This window comes from Falco naumanni, chromosome 5 (genome assembly GCF_017639655.2).
Source record: "Falco naumanni isolate bFalNau1 chromosome 5, bFalNau1.pat, whole genome shotgun sequence".
NCBI lineage: Eukaryota > Metazoa > Chordata > Aves > Falconiformes > Falconidae > Falco > Falco naumanni.
The window spans coordinates 5979724-6003929 of NC_054058.1; the positions used below are offsets into that span (position 1 = coordinate 5979724).

A 24206-nucleotide genomic window follows, 5' to 3' on the forward strand; every position below is an offset into this window, starting at 1 on the left:
TTGTGTAGGCTTCTTCCTCCGTGGAAAAAGCTGGGATGAATTCCTTTTGGGAGGTGCCTGTCTCTCCACTGACAATAGAGGGAGCCTACACAACTGGCTTAGGCAGGACACTTCACTTTTAGGGGGGTATGAGTTACTCCAGGCAAATTCCGTGTTAAGCAGCAGGACATTTGCATTCTTGTCTGTTTTCCTACTGATTTACAGCATAACCTTGGGAATGTCACTTAACTTTTTGTTGTTGTTGTTTTGTTCTCTCCCTACCCCCCTACCCCCCCGACCTAGTTTCTCCATCTAAAAAATACCCCGTGGATAAAGTTCCCGGGGAGCCTTTGTCCAAAGATGAAATACAGGTGCAAAACCTTATTTCCCTGCTCTTGCTACTTTCCCATGCCTGTAGTTGTCATTAAAATCAACAGAATTTTTGTGACAGCGTAAGTTTACATGTGATGAGAGGCAGGGCTGAGTGAAAATTATTTTAGAAGCAGCATGTATCTTCTCCAGATATGACAGAATATTGTAAAAATAAAAATCTAGTAGCTGGCTATGAGTATTGATTTTTCCCATCTTTGCCTCCCCTTCACACCTTCCCCCCAGCCTCCCGCTCCCCCCGCCCCCAGCAAAAAAATCCAGGGAGTGGGGAGAGCGTTCTTCAAATTAGACCTGTATTTTAAATAACCTTGGCCTGTTTGCAACTGGGAAAATGTTTTTTTTTTTTTACTTGAGAGATTTATTTCTGTCCTTGTAACACCATGTACTATATGCATTGCACCTGTTCAGACATAAGCACAGCACATTATTATAGCTGTAGGGGTAGAAGCTTCCCAATATATGTTTTTGAGAGGAGGGAACGCTGGGGAGAATAGCCCTCTCTTTTCAATTGTTTACCGAGCAGTCTCTTCCGAAGACTTCTTCCTCATCAAGATCAATTTTCCCTGCTCCCCTATTGTCTGGGGAAACCTATCTTCAGGAGCGTCTTTCTTGAAAGATCTCATGACTTTAAAATCATCAGTGGGCTTTGTGTAGTCTGCCTGTCAAAAGAGATATGTTTACACCTTCCCTGCATGTGTTAAAGCTATAAGGTTACGGAGCAGAATGGCTGATAACGTTCCGGCGCTTCGTGCTAATATGCACCCCCCCAAAAAAAATGTATTGATGATAATTATACGGACCGTCTGAAACAATGCGTTCCAACATCCTGTAACATAAATAAGAAAGGTGGAGCCAGCCGGCGCTAAAGTGTTTATTTGCCAGCGATCCTGCTCAGCCCCGTATACCTTTCCTACGCTGCCTCAGCCTGGCAGTATTGAACCTGTTGCTGCATTCGCCGAGTTGTATTTTGCTAGCTAGGGGAAGGAGGGTTGTCTGCTGTCTGGTAGGAGGGCTTTGTCTGTGTGCGCCTTTCTCTCCCTCTCTCCCCCTCTCTCTCTCCCTGTCTCTCGCACTCTCGCTCGCTCTCGCTCGCTCTCTCGCTCGCTCTCCCTTCCCCGTCTCTGTGGTTTGTAAGGTAGGTTGCAGTGTGTGTATATACACAACATCAAGAGCAGGAAAATGGACTCATTAGGGAGGCAGGCAGTCATTACCACTCACACTGTACTTCCAGGGAGACAGCGACTATGAGGAGACAAACTGAGGACTGGGGAACAAGGTAGGCCAGTCAACTTTTATAAAAAATAAAAGAATAAAGCCTCTGCTCGCCTTAAACCACCAGCACTTCTTTATTCTCTCCCCCCCCACCCCCCCTCGATTTTTAATTTAGAGATGTAAGTTTGCCAGACCTATTTGCTAGCTTAAAATTCGGAACATCTATAGAAGGCCTTACCCTCTACGAATGTTTCCTCCCCCCCCTTCTACTTATTTAAGGGTGTGCCCCCTTATGATTCCCTTTAATTACTTACCCCCCCCCCCAGTCACGAAGGAAACAAATATGTTTGTTTTCCAACAGTAGTTCCAAGTAAATCAATATCTTTCACTCTTTTAAAACAGCCCTCTCCGTGTGTTTGTGGGTCTCTTTTTCTTTTCTGTTTATGCAGTTCCATCTGTCCGTCCGTGTATCATGTTCTCCTTATTTACTGCTAAATGGGGTTTTATTAGTATTTGCCAATGACTTTTAACTGTAATGCCGGTGACCAGGGTTAACGGTGACTCTCCTTCTTTGTTTTCTATATATATGCACACTGTAAGTTTAAAGTCCATGCTTGGCATACAGTAAATAAAAGCAAAAAAAAAAAAAAAAAGAAGAGAGAGAGAAAGCAGGTTCCACTCCTCCTGACAGGATTTTTATTCGGGAGATTTTGCTGTTTGTCTGTTTCGGTGTGGGGGCGGAGGGGGTTAATTTTGGTTATTGTACATGTACTTTTTCCTCCTGGATATTTTTAACGTCTATTTTTCATTATTAGTATTTTTCCAGTTTCCTTTACTAGGAAGAAAGGGAGACGTATATTCCAACTTTTATGTTGCTGATCTAATGTAACATTCTGGAGGCATCGCTGGGTTAATAAGAATTCAAACTTTCTAAGAGGGAGTTTGTATCCTTGGCTGCCCCCCACCCTCCCACTTTATGCATGGTTATGCTTGTGTTTCCGTGTGTACTGCCGGGGAAGGGAGGGGGGAAGGGAATAGATATTTTTTACAGTGGTGGCAAATTATGAAATCTATCGAGCCATTTTGTCCAGAAATAGTAACTATTTATTTACCATTTTTCATTCCACAAATATGCTGCTTATTTGTAATTTCAAACATTGCAAACATTGAAGATTTTCTCTGAATTAATCTCTTTTTTGTTTTTTTCTCTTTATTTTTTTTTCCTCCTCCTTTTTTTCTGGGGGGGGGGTGGGGTGGGGGGATTTGTGATGCATTTCATATCATAGCCCATTTAGCATTGTTGAGTTTTTGGAGCCCAGATTTATCATGGGTTCTAAAGACTGCTTAAATTGATCCATTTGAAATGGCCTTTTTATCTGAGCTCCTGTCAATTTCTGTTGGAGAGTGAAACTGCTATTCTGCTGGTAACAAACAAACCAAAAAAAAAAAAAAAGAGGAAAACAAAATAGAAAAGAAAAAGAGATAGTGGAAGTGAGTTACATAAAATGTTCTGGAGAATCGTAAGTAATTATGTAAAATGGACGCTGACCAGTGGAGATCTCTCAACAATAACAATCACCTTTTTTAACAGAAAATTATTTATTTAATAGCAAGAGGCGACTTCTTAAAAACATGCATTAGGCCTACCTCTTAGCACAAAGAAGTCCATAATGCAATATTCCTAACCCACCTGGGACTGCCTAGGAGATTCTCCAAAACCTTCAAATCCTTTGAAATGTTTCTTAAAAATCCATTATTTTACAGCCAGAGAGAACTTTAGCTGCCAACAGGTTTTTCTGCTGTTGTCTGGGGCTTTTTTTTAGCTGTCCTTTAACTTACAACTCCCCAGTTTAAACAGAAGTGCCTCCTCACTGAACAAACTAAGTTAATTGAAATCCAAAGCAGCAGATCTATTCACTGGCACTACAGCTACAGACACTACTTGCTCCATTTTATTACCAGCTTTATTTCCAGAACCGGAGCGAAACTTTTCAAGGCTTTATAATATCAGTGTGCCAAGAATTGGTGGCACATCTCTTAGCTGGGGAATGACGTTCACTGTTTCTTTACAACCCCCCCCCCCCTCATTTTTATTCAAGCTTCTATATTAGTATTTTGTTGATAACTTCAGATGTGTTTATTGCTTCAAATGTCCTGTTAACTCTAGCAAAGTAGTTCTTCCCCTTCTAAAATTTGGATCTCAAGCTTTGAAAATCAGATTTGGGTGTAGAGGGGCTGCTGAAGTTATGGCAGAAACGTGGGGGTCTTAAAGGTGGAGTCGTTGATGCCTTGGGACGGTGGTCAGACTGGAGTGATGCAGCTGGAGCGTTAGCAGCCGTCCCTTTCCTGGGATGGGTGGGTTTTCAGGCACCTGTCATTTTCTTCTGAACCAGTGCAGGTGTCTGTTCCCCAACAGCCCAGGGCTTTTTTGTAGGAAAGGATGTGGACATGTCCTCAGGATTCTTATGTGTACAGTTAGCAGAAGCCCAGCCTGATTGTAACCTTTTTAAGAAACTTTAAAAATTACTACAAGAAACCTCTTGATTTTATGAAAACACCAGGCAAGAAGAATGTGGTCAGAGAAAGAGCTGGAGAAACACTTTCCAGTACCCAGTAAGATATTTTTATAATCTTAAAAACTTTTTCACTAGGAGGATTTATTTTCCTTTGAACCCCAAGAATATTCTAGAAAAAAAAAAGTTAGCCCTTTCAATAGCACAAAGTCTCTTCGCAATCTGGATACAGCAGCAAAGAGTAAAGTATGCCGAAGTAAACTTAAATCCAGCATTTGATGCTGTAGCTGGAACTCGGGGAGCACCAAACCTGTTGGCCAGGGGCTGTAGGACCGTGTTTGGCGTAGCGCTTGCGCAGGGCGGTGCGGGGTGCCCTGGGTCCCCATGCTGGCAGCCGGGGCAGCTGTGCGGAGCAGAGCTGGCAGTGCTCATTGGGTCACAGTGTGCTTTATTTTAGCGTTGGAGCAGACAGTTATCTAACACACCCACATGAGGAAGTGCTCTGGAGCAGTTATTTCATGCTTTGCCATGCCCTGTAGCTAGAGTAATTTTGGGCTGAATGGCGTGTGTATATGTCTCTTTCACTGCTGTGAAACGAAAAGCAATGCTGTTGGGTTTTTTTGTGTGTATGTTTTTGTGGTGGTTTGTGTTTTTGTGTGTTTTTGGTTTGGGTTTGCTTTTTTTTTTTAACAGGACCAAAAATGAGATGTAGGACAGTCAAATCCAAATGCCAAACAAATACTGAGTCAAATTAATTTTAATAGTGGAGGATTTTGCTTTTCTCTTAAAGGAGGAAAAAAATCTCTCTTGTTTATTTTGATAAAGACAGTTGTAGCAATTTCCTGAGTTGGATATATCATTATTATAAATATTATCCACAGTTTTCCTATTTTCACAATTTCTTCATAGGCCCAGCTTATTCACAAGGGAAAACAGCTGCAGAAAATTTTTAAAAATGTAATATTATTTATATAAAACTTTGATGTAAATAGGGAACAGTGTCCCCTGTTAGAGATTTCTGTGGGATGGCTTACAAATCCCATACAAGAGAGATTACAGTCTTAGATAAATTGTTATTTAAATCATTTCAAGAAAACCCTGTTCATTTTTGCAGACCATATGAGGTTTTAAGCAGAATGATTTTAATAGGAGTTCTGTTTAGAAATTGATGGCATGCTGTGGCCTTATAGATTTCAGTTGGTTTCACTCCTGTCTCTTTTTATAGGACTTTTTTACACTGTGATCCGTATGGTAAAGAGCTTCTACTGAAAGAGATTCATAAATGTTAATAGACAATTAAATACTAGAATTTAACTTCCAGTTACTTAGATTACATTTTTAAGGCAAAACGTCTAGCAAATCCAAATCCTTTATAAATGTTTTGATTTATTTTTTAAATGAAACAATGCACTGGAAATAGTTATTTTTAAAGTATAACTTGTTCACTCTAGGGCCTGCAGTTCAGACTGTGCTACCGAGGGAAAATGATGATGAATCAGAGTGAAATGGACTTCACTGATCTTGTTAGTTTGGGCCAAGAAAATTCAAAAAGTAAACAAGCAGTATGAACTGTGAAAAATCGCTTGGATTTTTCATAATCCATCTATGCCAGTAATCCAGGCTTCTCTTGGTAAAGAGTAGGGCTTGACTTTGCACCACCAGATTTTGAGATACTTCTGTAATATCTGTACAGCTTTAACTTGAGGAGATTTTCACAGCTATATCAAATTTTCAGTGAGAAGTGAATAAAGGCAATGGCTTTTTTCCAGGATGGTTTTTGCTTTGATGGTGTTGCCTATATTCCTGGTTATTATTTATCTTAAAAGTTAATATTTAGTTCTAACAGCGCTGAGCCAATTCTCCTCTAATAGGAAACTGGCATTTCAGAATGATTACTGGCTACGTCTTTCATGTTTTCATATATTTTTTGTACTTAATCCTTCAGTGCTATCATGTACTATGACGGCATTTTGACCGCCTGGTGCTGGCGGGAGTTCTGTTGCAGATGGGTCTTGTAAAATGGTCCCTGGAGGCACGGGGACATGTGCCACCTCCTTCTTCCCTAGCCGCTGGGGCAGCCGGGGCTGCCGGTGCCGTGGGGCTGGTTGACACGCATCCCAGAGCTTTGCAAGAAGGACGAAGTTCAGATTTTATCATGTGCAGTGAAGACTGAGTATCTTGAAGTAGTTAAAAATACAGGAGTGGGAAATCGGGCTAGTGGGATAAAGCTGTCTTTAAAGAAAAAACCTATGGTTCCTCTTGACAGCTGGGGTTTGGCTTAGGTGAAGCGAGCGTGGAGGGTCCCAGCCTGTTTGTGATGGGGCAGATGTTCACCTCTCTGAACGGCGAGCCGCTGCCCGAGATGGCACCAGGTGGCACTACGGGAGGTAAGGGCATGGACCGCGCCAGCACAAAGGCTGAAATCCTTTCATGCCAAGAATTGATCTCTTCCCATCAGCCACAACCGGCCCCGCCAGCCCCATGGAGGGCAGATTTGCAGCCTGTGCTGTACTTGTTCTCAGGTACTGTTCCTCAACGTCTTTTGTGAACGATAGATATTCTAACAGAAACCAATCCTACCTAATTCAAACAGTGGCAGGGTCTTTAGGACTTCACTCTTCAAATGCCTCGTGTCACATGCCTTTCCTTGTGCTTTTCTGAAGTGGACACAGACCCCTAGGTAACACGTTATGTCCAGTTTGCACAAATGTAAATGACAGTACAAAGGGTGAACCAGAACCTGTGTGGTCTTCCTGAATGTTTGAGGTGGTGTCAAAGCGATGGTTGTACAAGTCTGTCTTAAAAACAGTTGGTAACTGCAGCAAAGAGGAGAGGAAACCTGAATGGGCAATGGTTCCGACCTCCGCAGAGCCCCTGTAGGAAATCCTTTGCAGGTCAGGAGAGGTGCCATTCTGTAAATTACACCTCTAAGTGATCTCTTAACGTTACAATTCCATAGCAAATTTATCTTGGGATTGCGGTAGGGCTAAAAATGCAGGCCGGTATAGTGTGCCATTTTGTTCTGAGGTAGATGCAGTGTAGAGATTACAGACGGTTTGTTATGTTGTGTTGTTTGGGGTTTTCTTCCCCAAGTAGAAAGCAAGCTTTCTAATATCTTGCTTCTAAAATCATCAATAGCTGGAAATGCGATCAGTCCCTTAAGGGATTTTCCCTTGACTGGGAAAGTTGCCTTATGGACTTCAGAGTTGTCCTTTCAGCCGGCTGAAAGTTAATTATTGATTTCTCTTTCCTCCCTAGAGATCCATATGCCTTTTCTTTCTGGCTAGAAATTTAGTGGTCACAGTGCAGGAATTTGAGAGCAATCGTCGTGTGGCAACACAAGATTTCATGGGCAGGATGGCAGGCACGGGTAAGATGGAGGTTGATACGGGGAGAAAGGGAAGGAAGACAACTCGGTAAAAGCTTACGTCCACTGTCGTTTTATGTGGGGTGGATGTGGAGCCTTATTCTCCATGGCTTTGGCTCCTCAGCTCCTGGCAATTTGATAGCTAAGTGAGTCACAGACATTAGTGACAGAGAGGAATGCTGAGAATAAAAACAAAACAACAACAAAATCCCAACCAAAAAATCTCATTGTTTAGGCACAAACACCAGAAAACCATGTTTAATTGCTGATGTGCTCCCTCTGCTGGTCCTCGAGAACTAACAAACGCTATTCCCAGGAGGCCGGGCCACACCCTCTGGGACACTGCCTTACAAAAACGGTGTCCAAATGAATGGCTTTGAGCTCTCTTGCAACGAGCACTATTAACAGGAAAGGAAGTCTTCTGACAAAGTATGTTAAAGCCTTACACACCAGGCATGACTGCTGAGAAAGGTCATGAAATGGCCAATCCCGTAATTCAGCCTTTTTTGCTTTGTTTCCAGACTTAGTTACATTTGATAGGCATTTCTTTTTCTATCATTTTCCAGAGTTTCTATTTTCCATTTTGCTGCTGCTGCTTCTAGGATTTTTCTCATCCGAAGGAGTTGTTTGTTTTTTGTTTTTTTTTTTGTTTTTTTTTTAATGGTCTCATTGGTGCTTTTAGTTTCAATTTTAGTGCACGTAGTATCTGAAGAAGCCCTCATGTAGCTTAGGCTTCAGCAGCTTCCAATTCTTTCTGTCACTGTCAGTTAAAACTGCTTGTCAGCTTTATACTGTTGTGCCCACTTCATCCTGTCCTTTGGCTTGAATACTGGCTGTTTTTTCAGGATACTCTTGAACATCCTTCCTCGTGATGAATCTGTGTTTCTTTTCCAAACATAGACTGAATTGTTTAATATGTTCCCTACACAGCACATTTCTCCAGTAGATAAGTTTTTAAAATCCAGCATTTTGTATTTTCACGCTATGAAAGTACAATATCTAAGTAAGTACACTGTCTAAGAAAATGTTTAAGTCCTGGGTGAGACCGAGTATTGGAGAAAAAAGTGAAGAAAGCTTTGTTAGTTCCCGTATAATATTTGGAATGTGTGGAAGATGTCTGACATGGTAATTATGTAATGAAAGATTGTCCTGTATTTCCTGCATTTTCCACCTACGTGGACTGTCATGATGAAGAGCCTCGTCTTGCAGCCGTTGACACATCAGTGGGAATCAGCTGTGCGGAGCTGTTGCAGGACTGGGCTCAAGTTTTCCATGTAGAGCAGTGAAAAGTTTCCTTTCTGCAAGTCTCATGCTTCCCATCTAGGTGACTGCTTATTAAATCTTTATCCAGTAGGGACAATAAACCAAACAGCCTGGTGGGTAGCTAATTGGCTGGAGTGACTCAAGCCACATATAAATCTCATTTGTACTCAGTACATTGACTCTCTCTGGCCTCATCGCTCTCTCCAGTATTCGTTTATTTTGAGGCAGCTAGAATATAATGCGAATACAATAATCCCTGGTTCTTCTTTCGCAAAGTCTCAGAGGATGCTTGTAGGATGATTCTCCATTATTTCCCTTTCATAGGCCCTGCAGTTTAGGAAGGAACCCATCCTCCTGAAACACAGTGCAGGGGACTGGCCCCCGTGTGGGCAGTCACGGCAGAGGCATCAGGAAACCAGTATGGCACTGAGACCGCATCACCCTCCTGTCACCGCATCCCTGGATGAGAGGAATTGTGGCAGGGGTTGGTATCCCTGTGATAGCTTGCCCTCCTGCTGTACCTGCTTTGGGGATAAATAGAGAATTCAGCGCCTGGGGCTACCAATCTGGCACCTTTTGCTGGTGCTAAACTAATACAAGTGATTAGAAGCGACACGAGTTCCCAGCGAAGGCTCAGCCTGTCCTGGCTCATGGGCGGACCGTTTGAAGCCCAAGCCGTGTTTTGTAATTTCCAGCATTTCATAAAAATGCTGCTTTTACTTTCCTCTCCAAGCCACGGCCAAGTTTTGAAAGCTTCAAAGCTTGCTCCAGTTGGATAGAAAAAGTGTGTTTTTAAGATAGTAACATTTCCTAAATGAGCTGGTTCTTTCTGAGCTATATCAAGTTAAAATAATTTATTCGCTAAGTTAGTCAGACTCAGCCTGAATCATTTCACTGCTGTGAAAGCAGCTGCTCCTGAATGAGGGTAAAAGCCAGTTGTGCTTTTGCAGTACGTTCTGCTATGCTGTACTTTGTGCCGGACAAGAGAAAGCTCAGCTTTCTTCCCTGGTGTTGGGCATTTCTGGATTCTGGAATTAATTTTCTTTTTCTGCTCATCTCTAAGTCCCTTTTTACGGGGATCAGGATTCCATTCAAAGCCTTTAATATTTGTTTAGACAAGTTGTGTGGTGGTGGGTTTTTTTGTTTTTGTTTTTTTTTTGTTTTGTTTGTTTTTTGTTGTTGTTGTTTTTAAACTTGTGTACAGAGATCTTAAATATTTTTGTCTGCACAGAGCCATGGTGTGGTATCAGAAGTTGTAACCAGACTGCAGTGCAGTCACTGCCGTGATGCATGCAAGTATTGGTAAGGATAACCCACTCAGTAGGGAAGCAGGATTTGTAGTTTGTTTCTAGTTGTCTGTGTAACTTTGTCTCAGTGTCTCAGTTACTTGTCTTCAAGACAGGGTTAATGATGTTTATAATTTTCTGAGAGCAGTTGGGAGAGGGTTAGTTATAGCCATATTAGCTAATTTTGTCTTTCCCTCTCAAATTTGTGCCTCGTTATCACCATAAAAGTACATCGCAACCTCTTTCTTTACTCTAATGGGTTTGCTTTAGCCTCCCAATGAAGTTTTTGAATACTTGTGGTCTTTCTCTGGCATGTCAGAATAGAGCTAACACCTGAGGTCTTGGTTTTGGGGTGGGTTTTTTTTTTGGAGGAAGTTTTCACCTCATGGAGATTTAAGAGCTAGCATTTACTTAGGTAGTTTAGATGGCAGTAACTGTTCTGCCCTAATCGTGCAGTCTGTACTATGTTGCATCTCAGGTGATTTTTGCATATGTTTTGAGCCAGGTATTTTCACTGCATTCAGCCCTAGGCTGTCTTGACCAAACTGCTATTAGTAATGGAGCTAGCTCAGTTAAAGCTGTCTCTATCGTGGGGTGAGAGCCCTCTTGTCTAGATCACATCCGTATCCAGCCCTGTGATAATTTAATCTGCTACGAAAAGTAATTTAATTTTCATTCCACATGTTTTTCAGGTGAAAAAAAAAAAAAAGTAAAACAAAAAGGAAGGAGCTAAAATGAACTTTTCCAGAGTTCGCTGGTTAAGACTGGTTGTGCAGGAACACAGTTTAGTTGTCTGTTAGCTTTTTAAAGAGTTATTAAAATCTGGTTGAGTAATGTTACTATGGAACATTGGCTTCAATGTGGTAGAAGGATACAAATGGAGCATTTAGGAGAGAGGTTTGGGAAGAATGTGAGCAGCTAGAAGAAATAAGAGCTGAGATGCAGGCAGGGGGCAGAGCTGTTCAAAGAAAATGAGGACAAAAAGTCTGAACTTCATGTAAAAAGAGGGGCTAACTTGGTTCCACTGGCAGAAGAGGGAGAAAATTTTAGCAGCAGGATCCTGTCTGAGTAGGACCAGAGTCGGGTGGGATAAGGCCACAGCCCTTTCCTTTTCCCTGATGAGCAGTGAGCTGGAATAATCATCATACAGTAATCATCTTCAGAGGACTGTGCTCTTGGGATAAGAAGTTCCACATGAAATCTCTGAATGTCTGTGTCTCTGCTAAAATGTTTATGGGTCGTATTTTGCCCTAAGTTATGTTTGTATAAAAGTGGATCAATTCCATGAAATTAAGAGTCAACATTGAACTTAGAGCTGAATTTAGCTTTGTATTTCTAGCCTACTGGCTGCAGCTGGCGTATGTGTGAAGCAGTAAAGACGATACATGGTACTCCACAAATGATTTGTGACCAGGAGACAATTTTCTTTAGGACAGTGCTGCTGAATTTGACCTCATTTTTGCTGTGTTAGATACTATCTCCCTTGTGGCAGCCTACATAGATGTGTTAATAAGATCCTTACCACATCTCACCTTGAAATCCAAGCTTATGGAGTTGATGAAAAGGCTTGCTTTTGGGAGGTGGTGGTGGTTATTCTCATAATGCCCGGGAAAAGCCTGTGAAGAATTTAACATCTGAAAAGATACTTTGTTGTTGTTGTTGCTCCTTGTTTGCAAAGGTTTAATTCTGAGACCTTGTGTGATTTTGTTGTTTTGTTTTTGTCTTGCTTTGCTTTGTTCTCATTACCCAAAAAAGAGAGGCACCAGTTCTGTCTAAGTCTTTCGTAGGCTTTCTTAGATAAAGGAGTGACACACGTTCTTCAAAACAGAGAGCAGTTATCAGCTGAGTTCAGCTGGAGAAGGGAACGCTCACAAAAGGTTCCAGGACAGTTTAGCCAGAGATAGCTGCTGTTATGAATAAATAGCACTTTGCATTTCTGAAGAAACTTATTCAAATATTTCACAGCATTTAACGAAAGTAGTTAATTTAGTTTTGCTTAACTCCAGCAGCTGAATCAACATTATTATTTCCATTTTTTAATCAGGAACAATCGAGGCACAGAGAGGAAGAGGAAGTGGTGCCTTTCTGTTTTTTCTTCTTCAATGTATTGTACATGCAGATGGGACTTGGAAAAGTAAAGACCATGTTCCGTGGACAAAGGAAGCTCAGATGATTCTTGGCTATTTTAAAGACTGTTAGGCTCTTTTTACACCATTATGGTCTTGTAACACACATGCTACTTCTTTGCCATTAAAGTCTTATTTCTACTTTCAGAATGAGTTACAAAGACCATACAGTAACTGAAAATTGAGGCCAAACTCATTTAACATACCAGCACATTAAGTCTTATGTTTAATAGCAGAATTAAGAAAAAAAAAAAAAAGCTTTTTGGTGATTTGTTTGCTTATTATTTATAATTACTCTCTTAACTCAGTTAATATACTTCAAAGACTTGTAAGGAACAATTTTATTTTTTTTTCCCCCAATTGGGTTCCCCATAGCCGGATATGTCCCAAAGAGCTCCAGTGTTAGCTTTGTCCAAGAAGTAGATGTTCAAAAACTAGATCAGTCTATCACCTCTTTTTTTGTACAGTAATAATCATAGGGGAAGATTATATGTGGCTGAAATACATAGTGGTGTTGCTGACTTCAGGAAATAGCCATCAAAAGAAGATTGAAACTCCCTGTCATGTGTAAAGACAAAAGTACCTTCAGACAGTTATGTTATTCTGGACTTCTTGTATGTATAACTGCTTGTATGTGCAACTGCTGTTAACCTCTACGAGAGCTGCAATTCGTAGAGGAGAAAGTAGCCCGTAAGGGTTCTTTGGACACAAGCATTTCGAGAGGTTTGTTGCTTGTCTGTTTAAACTGTCAGTGGAGACAGAGCACATGCCAGTAGTAGAGGGAGCTTGGAAGTACTGGATTTGGGCCGAGCACAATTTTTTTTATTTGCTTTAAAAAAATGAAGCACAGAGATAATTTTATTAGAATCTTTTGAGAAATACCAATCCCAGTTTTGGATTAGTATTGAATTGAGTCAGTATTGCTGCTGAGGCATCTGTCGGAGAATGAACATTAGGAGGAACAGAGTTGTTCATACATTCAACCTGAAAACTGTACAATGAATAACTTCATTTATGTTTCTGTTACCTGAGGATGAGATTCAGATCTCAGTTCTTGAAACTTGCAAACAAGTTTTGGGTTTGTACTGCTTTCTAATATCTTTTCACTTCCCCAGAGCCAGTTTTAATGTCTGTTGAAGACCAGATTGGAAGGACAGCAACAGAAAGTTTTATTAGCCAGCACAATTAATACTTTCTTCTTTGAGAGCCAAATTCATCTATTGTAGTATGTTTACAAAAGAAGAGGCTGGAATGCGCAGTAAGTTCTCCCCTTTATCAGAGACATATGGACTCACCGTCACTGGATATATTTGTGAGACGCTGTAACAAAGAACACTCCTCAGGCATGCCTTGCATTTCAAGGGTTGAATGGCAAACTGGATGAATGTCCCTTCTAGGAAATGGATGAACCAGCTTTTTCATATGCGATTTCCAATTTTGGTAATCCCTGAGAAGCTTTTAAAAGCCAGGATGGAGTCTGTAAAACCCTATCTTATTAACCTCCAGAAAGACACAAGGGAGTTTGGATCGCAAGGCTGGTCTGGGTGCCAAGTGCACCTCTTAACTACTCTCAGACTGTCTGAGCCTGCTGTAGCTTTGGTAGACACAATACAATAAGGTTCATGAAGTAGATTAATACAGTAGGTGAAGAGACCATGTTTACTGGGAGACTTCCTACCTGAGAAAGGCAAATCAAGCTTCTCTGTACAGGAAAGTCAATAAATGTCTTTCCCTCCCTCCATACTTCCTAAGCAGACATTTTTCCCCTGTTCCCCTTTCACATATACTTAATGACCTGTTCCGTAGATTGAATGATCTCTGAGATTTGTTTGTCTCTGCTGATAAGCATTGGCCCTATGATAGATCCTCAAGTCAATTGTACTTGAGTCCTCTTACTTTTAGAACACTTGTGTCCACTTTATGTGCTAAACTCAGACATAGGGAAATTCGACAGAGGTTCCCCATTACATAGTTGCCTCTACATGGTATTGTGGTAATAAAAACTGGCAGCTTTTTTCTCTCATTAAGCATCTCCACTGTTAAGCATTTACATAAATAAATGAGCTTCGGGTTTGTTTTTTAATTTACTGAGGTACAACTTTTGCTATATATAATTAGGACACATGGAATCTTCAGAACTCCAAAGGAGTGCTTTGTAGGACACGCCACTTTTCCTTCTGGGTGCTGTGAACCATTATATATCTATATGAGTTTTGGGGAACATTTATGTAGGCATTAAGTCAGCAAATCTAGTGGATGCTTACTTCTTAACCATTTTATTGAACTTGCATCTGTGGCCCTTCCTTTGGTTTTGATGGGGATCACTGATATATTTAGGGAGAAATTCTCCTTGGCCCTTCCTTTTTCCCTAAATTTTGAATGTACGTAGAGATCAGTGAGGTGGAAGCACAGTGGGGAGCCTGGAATCTGGAAGAATGACTGGCCGGGGATTTCTCCGAGCTTTCTGGGAAGCCTGCATAAATGAGCTGAACTTCTGGCTAGAATTCTGTTAACCAGCATTGGTGAGTCTCCCTGCCTTGTCAGAGACCATCTTCCTTCCTCTCAGAGCACTTCTTTGGGGAAAAGCCAGGAAGGAAGTAATTCTGTGTGATTTGAGAAAGACTTTAATGGTCTGTGCTCTATTTTTAGGAAATAAGCAGCAAGAGCCCACTTTGTCATATGCATGAAGCTGTAAAGCTTCAACTCTTCATTGCTCTTTGCTTATTTTATAAAGCTTTTACTTTTTTCTATCTTTACTCTCAACACCTGTATATTTAACCTTAACAAAAGAAGCATATTTGGCTGAGCAAATGGAGTGGTGTTCAATTTGCTTACTTATTTTCTGCCTGAGCAGGTCACGTACCCGCTCCTTGTGGCGGAAGGGCCATATGCCCTGGTTCCTCCTCTGCAGCGTGACCGGATCGGTTGTGTGTGCACAGCAAAACGAAGCTGGGCAGAATTCAGTCAAGGTGCACCAAGATCACCACTTCTGTGCAATAAAACTGTACTAATGTCCATGCTCAGGAGCTGCAAAGCTTCCTGGAATCACTGGATTTACTTTGAATGCAGCATAACTAATTTGGATGTTTGAAGCACGCCTGATGTCCCAAAGTTTCTTGGCTGCATTCAGATAGTTCTCTTAGTAGCTGTGCTGGGTTTGTGTGGGGGTAGGTCCTTCTGGATGAGCATCAGCAGAAGATGGTCATGAGTGAGATAAAAGTCAAGCATCCTGAGTAGTCTTCAAACGCTGATTTTTTTATTTATTTATTTATTTTTAAATTCAGGTATCTATTTATAATGACATTAAATAAGGCATGTGTAAGAAGAGAAGATGTGGCAAATGTAAATCAGAGGACTTTTTGGGTCTGCTGCAGACGTTCTTACTGCTCTGGGTACTTCAGTTCTATCTCTCTGCTCTGCTGTTCCCTAGCAGTAGAATGGAGTGATGAGAGGAACTTCTGCCTGCCTTGAAGCTTAATGAATGTTTTGTGAAGTGCTCAGAAACGTTGAGGTGAAAAAGGCTGGGGATGAAACAGTGATTCTTGCCACATTTACCTTCTCTTGATGTGAGAGGAGTGAGCAGAAAATGCACACACTTGGGTTACTGTGAGAAGTGAAGATGTGTTCATTTCAAAAAGTTTCCCAATAAGGTAGTCTTTTATGCCGTCTGGAAGTTTCTCCAGAAAACTGTCTTCCAAAGCTTTAATCCTTTCCCTCCTGATCGTGTTTTGCCTGATCATGTCATCAGTGGAAGAATACAGAAGGGAAACAAAGAGTAGTAGTGCTGAAAGGCAAAATTTTATGCTTCTAAACCTTGTATCCTACTGATGTCAGTGGACGCTTTAATTCCAGTGGAGGGTTGCAGTTCATTCTCAGAGGTGCAGAGGGTGAGCAGAGGTGGGTATTTGGGTAGAGAGGAAAATGACCATCAAGTGTCCACCTGGGTTCTGCAAAGGACTGACAGACTTGCAGTTGGGAGGCTGATTCCCTGGCGACGGAGGAATACGGCTTTGGCATGATGAGGGATGCTGGTGTGTTTTTTATATCTTAACCCCAGCAGAGAGAAGCGGTCAGGACAGGATTTCAAAGTAGGATAGAGGTGAATATAAATTAGATGGAAACTATGAGTGAAAAAGAGAAAGGTGCAGTTTGACAGCAGTAACTGTCTAGATGTCTGTGTTCTGGAGTTTGTAGCGGAGCCCAGTCTCACCAACAGCGTTGCTGCGTGTAGTGTGCTCAGAGTAAATAGAATCCATGAATACTTTTGTAGAGAGTGAGGATATTATCTTGCTTGTGAAGTCGGACCTGTTGTGACTCTTGGCTCTGCCATTTCTTTCCTTACCTTATTGGTGGGCTAAAGTTGATATTGCTTAGCCCAAATTCACATACATGAATATGCTTTCATCTCTTTCTCTGTTGCTTTGTTTATCTGTCTCTGTCTATCTCTCTGTGCGCCTGCTGCTTGTCTGCCTGCCAGTTTTTTGTCTCTATCACTTCATCATTGAACCCATCTGTGTAGAAAATGGGATATTTGGCTGTCTTGTATTTTTTTTATTATTATTTTTTTTATTTGTGTCATTTTGTTCCCTCAGACTTACGAGGATAAAACTCGCACTCCTGGGGGTGCCAGGCATTTCAGATCTTGCATTTAGGAGGAGCCGTGATGCTTTTTGCGTCTGTTTGTCTGTCCATCTGTCTGCTGGTCTATAATAAGCTGTGTAGCGAGACAGCAGCTTACTATCTGTGTGTGTGAAATTAGCTAATTGGTGTTAGCAGCAATATTTTCACATGTTTTATAAGCAAAGTGCAGCAAGGTATATAAATGTAGATATGATCCAGACACACACACATACACACACACACGCGCGCGCGCACGCAAGCCTGTCGCTGCTCATGCATAGACGCTCAGAAGTAATTAATGTTAATAAGATTTTAATGTGCTTGTGAGATCATAATGAGGAGAAATGAATGCTCTGATTAGAAAAAGGTAACTGTGTGTGTGTTTTGGCTTAGAACAAGATTTCCCCTCTTTTTTTATAAATCACAATTTCAGAACTTGTTTGTGATTGCATCAGTCGCTTTTTATTTTCAAATTAGAGGTCTGTTTAGCCATTTGAATGATTAGCCAAATAAATGGGTAAAACCCTGATCATAAGGAATGGCGCAGATTTTTTTTTTTCCTCCCCCCTCTTAGAAAGCAATGCTACTGTATGACAGGGCTGGGCAGCCTCATCCTTCTAGCATTACATTTTTTTTGATGCTGCTTTTAAAGCCTCATCAGAAGCTGCTCTCGGAGACAGTGCTCATTTTTTACAAATAGAGATGTTTATCTATAGGTGTCTGCAATGCATAATCAACCACTGAAACTATTGTGCCAAGGCACATTCCTCTTCATCAGTTATGATGAATCCTCAGAGTCCAGATGATCACATGATACCTTGATAATATTTTGAAATAATTAGTTTAAGAAAGCAGAACTGTATACATGTATTTTCTTCTTTTAATCAGCCGGTGTCGAAATAAGAGAGATGGGAAAGTGTTTGCAGGAAGTATTTTATGAGCTAAGATGTTTTTTCACCCTGGATGCTGTGTAGTCACCAGACCCCAGGCTGGCGAAAATCCAGCTGGACACTAGGGGTCCTTCTCTCCAGCAAATCAGTGAAAATATTGTCCAGAGGGCTTTACTTTCATTTGCATACTTATTATTGTTATTATTTTGAGTATTAAAATTTAACAAAATATTAAAAAAATCTTGGTTGGTAGTGCTACACAAATCACTTTGGGATTTGGATATTTTTTTCTATTGACACTGAGAGGTTAAATATTCTGTTTTAAAAACATCTAGAACTGAAAATGCAAGTTTAAAAGGTCCATGCTCTGATGCATCCCATGTTGCATACTATCCACTTCTTTAGTTTAGTGGCACCTGGCTTGACTTGTGTTTTAAAGTGTTAAATCTACATTTGAATTTGTGGAATATGGTTCATTTCCAGAAAGTGCTGAGGTGCCACAACAGTGGTTGCAATGAGAGATGTTAGAGCATGGTGATAAGATTGTAATTTCCAAATTGTGCTGAAGAAAATCCAGTGTCGGTAGATACAGCTTTGACATGATTTGAAGTCTCTAAAGATGATGATGTGACAGTTCGTTTATAATGAATGAATTTATTTTGGGGAAGGGAAAAACATCAGGCATTATGTATATTTGTTTATTCCTCTAAACACTCCTTTCAGTGAGCTGCAGTACAGTGGAGCCTCTGACCCGATCATTCAGATAGCTCAATCAATGAACTTAGTACAGAAACTTTCATTTTCTGAGGTACCTTGGGATATCATCTGTACATGTGTGTGCTTGAGTGTACTGTGTGAGATACAAAGCATCCCTGAAACCTGAGCGTCCATGCAGCAAGGCCAGAACAAAGTATTGCCCAACTGTTGCCACCATCCAGGTAAGTTTTAATGACCCTGAATGGAACAAGAACACCTTTACTTCTCCTAAGTGCTTATGATTTGAGAAGGGCTTTAAATATTGACTTAAATAAAATGGTAGTCTGAGCTCTCACTCTAAGGAAGCAACTAATTTTCTTTAAAAATAATTGATCCTTTCTATAGGTAATTTCATTAGAATCTTTTGAGAAACATCAATCCCAGTTTAGGATTAGTATTGAATTGAGTTAGTATTGAATTAATGGAAGATGATTCATTCCAGAAAGTGCTGAGGTACCACAGCAGTGGTTGCGATGAGAGACGTTAGAACATGGAGATGATTGCCATTGCCAAATCACGATGAACAAAAGCAGTGTCAGTAGATCCAGCTTTGAGATGAAGTCTCTAGAGAAGATGATGTGACAGTTCAAATCCCACTTTGCGATTAGTATCCTCTTGCATTTTTTTTCATTGCCTGTTTCTGCTTGTTTCCTGTACATGCCAGTTCCCAATACTGGTTTCCACAAAGTCAAAGAGTGAGAGTAGGCTCAAGGTAATGGTGAATTCCAGTAAGTAAACCCACTGAATTTTCGTCTTGGAGCAGGAAGCAGCTAAGCAGTGCAAGGACTGTCTTCTAAGTGGAAAATGTTGAAGAAAACATTCAGTTTGATGTTGTCAACATCAGAGATGAAGTAGGCAAGCTCCCTTCAGCTATAGGCTGAAAACTCCTTAAGGCTTGGAGAGCTCAGGAAGAGCTGAGGCAAACTGGCTAAATGCATGAAGTCAGTATGCGAAAATGAGTTGTGCTGAACCCTTGGGGGACTGCTTTAATTCAAGAGTAAATTAGTCTTAGACCAATGTAGCTTAACTGAATAAGGAGCTACAGGGAGCTTTGCTGTTGAATTAGAGCATCTACTCACAGCTTCGAGACAATTAAATCTGTGCATATTGGTGTCAGACCTTTAGTTGATTTGCCTTAACTTTCTCAATGTTCCCGTGCAAACTTGGCTTAAGAGATAGATAAAACTGTCCCAAGCAATTCATGCTGTACTGGGGATCTAGAACAAAACAAATTTCAGTAGCTTCTTTGCTCTAAGGAAAAATACAGTCACACCAACCATTACACTGCTCGTGACAGAGCAGTACTGGTTGCCCTGCCTCTCCTTGGACACCGTTGTTTTCCTGTGCAGTTGTTGGAGGATCCGTATACACTGAAGATGTCTTTCTGTTAGTCAGTTTGTACACACACAAGCTCCAGTATTTGAAGCATACCAGGAATGAAGGATACCAAAGGTAGACCTGCCATCTATTTGCAATGACTTCTAGAATTACTACAAGAAAAGCAAGTGTATTGATGAGTAGCTGTGTTACTTACATTTGGCTACTCTGGTGCAGAGTTATTTCAAAGATGAGAAAGAGAGGTTTGGGGTGAGTTTTTGTTGTTCTTATGGCAGAACAGAGTATGGTGGGAGTGTAGTAATGACGAGCTACAGTGAGAGAAACTAATTTTCTCTTAAAGAGGTCTATGCACAGTGTGAAAATAGAGGCTTGTAATTGTATGTTGAGATTGTGCTCTGAAGAATGTTTTAGAGTACGTTTGCCAGCCTTATGCATATTACACCTGTTTGTAATTTGACTTTGTTCCTAACATATAAGGTTAAAATGCTATGAATTCATAAAGTTCATAACTGACAAACTGATTGTGAGTTAGTCAATAAGCTCGCCACAATAAGAAATGTTAGATTTGCACAGTAATTACCCTTTGCATAAAGAAGGATTTTAAAAATATACGTAGGTTCTAGCTCCATCAAGCTGGTAGAGAAAGTAAACAACCGACCTGAAAGCTTCACTGGAGATACTTCCCTGCTAGCCCCAAAGAGGGGGTGTTTGTTCAAGTGTGCTAACTGGTCTCAGGTTTGTGCATATGATCTGGAGACAGAAAGCATACATCCTAAAACTGTAAAGACTGAAGCTTTGACAGAACTGATTATCTTGTCTTACCCAATTCTGTATTTATGTTTCTGAATAAGCAGCTACTCTTTCCAGAGTGCTTAAAGCCCAGAAGCACCTGATGAAGCTGCTGGATGCAAATATCTTCTAGTAGCATATGGATTTAGAAGTACAATTTTAGATACTAGTTTTGAAAATTTTGGCCAGAAGGCTCTTGGGTCTAGATGAACTTAGAAAATCCAGTTAACTGGCACAAAATTTCTGTTAAAAATGTTGCTTTAAAAAGTTGTATAATTGCAGTGTATGGTATTTACATGAAAGTAAAAAATACAGGTATTTGTAGGAAGACAGGAACTGTTGAAGAAATAGTTATTCACATAGTTTAGTCATCTCTGCTTCTGAACGTGTCAAAAACTTCTGAGGCAGTAAAGGAAAACCTTCTCATGAGCAAGTATGGAAAATCCTAGCAGTGGAGGAACTTCCTGCCTTACTCTGTCATGGGGTAATTGGCCACGTCTTTGAACAATGTAGGTGTAGGCTTTCTGCTCGATTGGGGTTCTGTTTTTCTTAGTAATAGTAATGGGTATTCAAACTAGCCATATGAAAGTTGTTTTTTCTTCTTTTTTCACGAGCTTTTGGTCTCAGCATTACTTTGCTGCGGATGTCACGCGATCTACAGGTTGATTCACACATAAAAGGAAATGGCTTAATTTTTCTGAAGTTTTGTGTGTGAATAATGGGAAAGATGTTCGGATATTTGAGGTTTCACGTAACGTAGAAGCAGACAGCACTGAATAACCAGATGGAGTCAGAACCATGAATCACTGTGGCATGAACCTGCTTCCTGGTATCTCAGTTTTGTTATCTGGTGGACACGTGTGTCCTGTCATTAGCAGAATTCCAGTGGCTTCAGGGTTAGCTGCAGTCACCACAGAAGTACACAAAATAGTTTCTATATGTGCTAACTCCTACACTTACACCTATGTTTACAAGTGGTGCATTTGGAAAGAATCTAAATGTATAAGAAATGTTTGAATAATGAGTTTGGGTAGTGGTTCGATTTCTTTGGAAAATGTGAAAACTTAATCTTGTTCTTATTCCCCAAAGCGTCCTGCCACTGATGCTGGTAGGAGTAGGCTTTGTTACCTATGCCTGCATTAGTAATTAAAGAAAAATTGCAAACATCCTGTGTTCCCTGAAGCAAGGCTTTATGTATCTATTGCCTCAATTTACCTATATAGGATTGATATTTTATACCCCCCCTGTGAGGCAGGTGGGATTTAATTGATGGGAACAGCCTTTGTGTTGTTTTACATGAACGCCTTTCACATCTGCTGGGCGCTGTGATGTTCAGGACTCACTCGGTCGGTCGATCCCTGCATTATACTTTTCAGCCGTGCTGTTTGCTGTTCACGTGTTGGCAAAGGCAACGTGGCAGCATCTCTTCTGCTGTGGGACTCCGTACTCGAGATGCGCAGGACCACCCTGCTGGCCAGCTGTGTCTTCTGCCTGGGATCTGTGGTAGAGATCATGGTGCTTAGCAGTGGCTGCAGGGCTTTATGCCTCCAAGTGAGGTCCTGAGCTCAAGGATATCTGCCAGCAAGGCATTTTATCTGGAGTGACAGCCCAGGTAACGTGAACTGCTGTGTGGAGTCTTATGCATTGGGCCAGCTGAGGTGCCTGGCTTCTAGTCAGGCAAAAAACAATGAAATCTGACTTGGGAAATAATATCTGCAGTCGTCTTTTGCGGTACTTGCTACAGACTGGAGTAACCCGAGCCACTTGGATAGCAAGAAGCTCCCAGCCCTGCCTGTGTGGAGGTTCTTGCCTGACCACACGATAGATAAACATCCTTCCTCTGATAATTGCTCTGATCACGAACAGCGCTTCAGGCGAGTCGTGTGGCGGGTGGTAACTTGTTTCTGTTGGTGGTTGTAACCCAGCCTGCTCTGCTCCCGGCAGCTGCCGCTGCCACCGAAATACCGTGTCGGGATCTGCACTTTCTGTTCCAGACGGGGGAGGAGGACCAAGGCAACATGGGGCAGGGATCACGGGGAAGGTGAGCAGGAGTGGGACAGAGGGGGGAGAGGATACAGTTGGACCCTGGCTTTGTGGAGGTGAGGCAAGCGGAGAGGGAACGAAGCAAGGACGAGTGCCTGGGGGTTAGCCATGACAGAAGGTGTGGACGGTGAATTGTGTAAATAGGTGGTTTAAGTAGAATCTGCGTTAGGTGGGGTGATGGACAGGTCTGTATTGAAGGGAAAGAAGAAACAGCACAGACATGCCTCCACCTGCACAGCCTTGGGGTTCACGACGGACCTGGGCAATGTCATTGCCAATGAGCTGGTGCCATAAAAAACTTAATTGCTTTTGGGAAAGTTTGTAAACATGAAAAATAAATACAGTTGAGGCCCACTCATTTGATTTTCTGCTCTCTTAATACAGCAATCCAGTCTCGATGAATGTTTTTAACAAAATTATGCTTAAATACTCTGCCCTGGTGCAGTTGATTTCCAGCACTACCTTTGCTGATGCTTTCAAGGTGTTTCCTACCTTTTATTCCTTTTTCTTTTCCTGATAGTGAGCAGATGACACAAAAAACCCGTTAAATTCTCTGCTGTCACTTTGCTGTGACTTGTTGCTGGCATCAGACTGGTTGAAAGACCTAGCAGGTACTGGCTTCTATTCTAAAGACTCTCTGTTAGTATCTGGGCGTGATGGATTTATTTGTAAGCATCTAATGCATACTGAAACCTAAAGAATGGACAGTTCTGGTGTAATGAGACTATCTTGAAGGATTTTAAGAGACACTCTCACTTACTTCTGGCCTAGGTTACTTGTATAAACACATACCTTGCTGAAATCCAAGCTCAAAGATGGTCCCTTTCTGGGCTGAAATTTTCTTAAGATACATGGTCAGTTTGCATTGCCTCAGAACTGATTTTTTTTTTTTTTTTTTTTTTTTTGTCTTCTGTGGGATTTTCCATTAATGTTTGTCTGTGATTTTAGCCATCCTAAGAACTTTCAAAAAAGAAAAATGTGTAAGAAACTCGGGTAGTCTTCTTCCCTGTCCAAAAGAGGCTGGCCTGAATTTTGTGTTATTCCTGATAAGTAACTTACCAGACTGTTGTGAGTCCCACTTGGGTGATCCGTTCTAGAATCTCATTATTCTTGCCATTGAAAAGATTTTCCTTTTGCCTAATCTGAATCTTTCTTGCTACAGTTTACTTCCGTTACTTCTTTGGCGACTAATTCCATTCCCTTTGCAACCGGCTTTTATGTAGTGGAAATCTGGGTAACATGTAATCATTTTTGGCAGTTTTTTCACGTTGTTTACGGTATCTGCATTTATGATCATTCATGCTTTTTTCTGGATATTCTTTAGCTGCTTCATATCTTGAAAAGCACTGGCCATAGTCCAACAATCTACATCTTGAAACTTCCCCAAATTGAGTGGAGCTGAAAGATTGCTTCCTGCATCCTTTGGGCTACACGTCTGTTTTTAAAAAACCCAAAATGATGATTGACTCCTTTCTTCACCATGATATCGCTAACTTACATCAATCTTCTAATTCGTGGTAGCTCTAGATCCTTTTTTGAAAAGCTGCTATCTGCTCAGTTATCGCTGCCTTGTACCTGGACAGAAATTATTAATGACACAAATACATTACCCATATTCCTGTTGAATCTCATCC

The 24206-nt window shown here is 41.1% G+C and overlaps 1 long non-coding RNA gene across 3 annotated transcripts in view; it reads left to right on the forward strand.

The window, feature by feature from the left end:
* The first annotated feature begins 1280 nt into the window (after positions 1–1280).
* LOC121089211 overlaps positions 1281–24206 on the forward strand; it is a 175889-nt gene continuing 152963 nt past the window's right edge. For all 3 annotated transcript variants that reach the window (XR_005828159.1, XR_005828156.1, XR_005828160.1), the window contains exon 1: positions 1281–1645. This is a non-coding gene — a long non-coding RNA (uncharacterized LOC121089211). The remainder of the gene's footprint in view (positions 1646–24206) is intronic.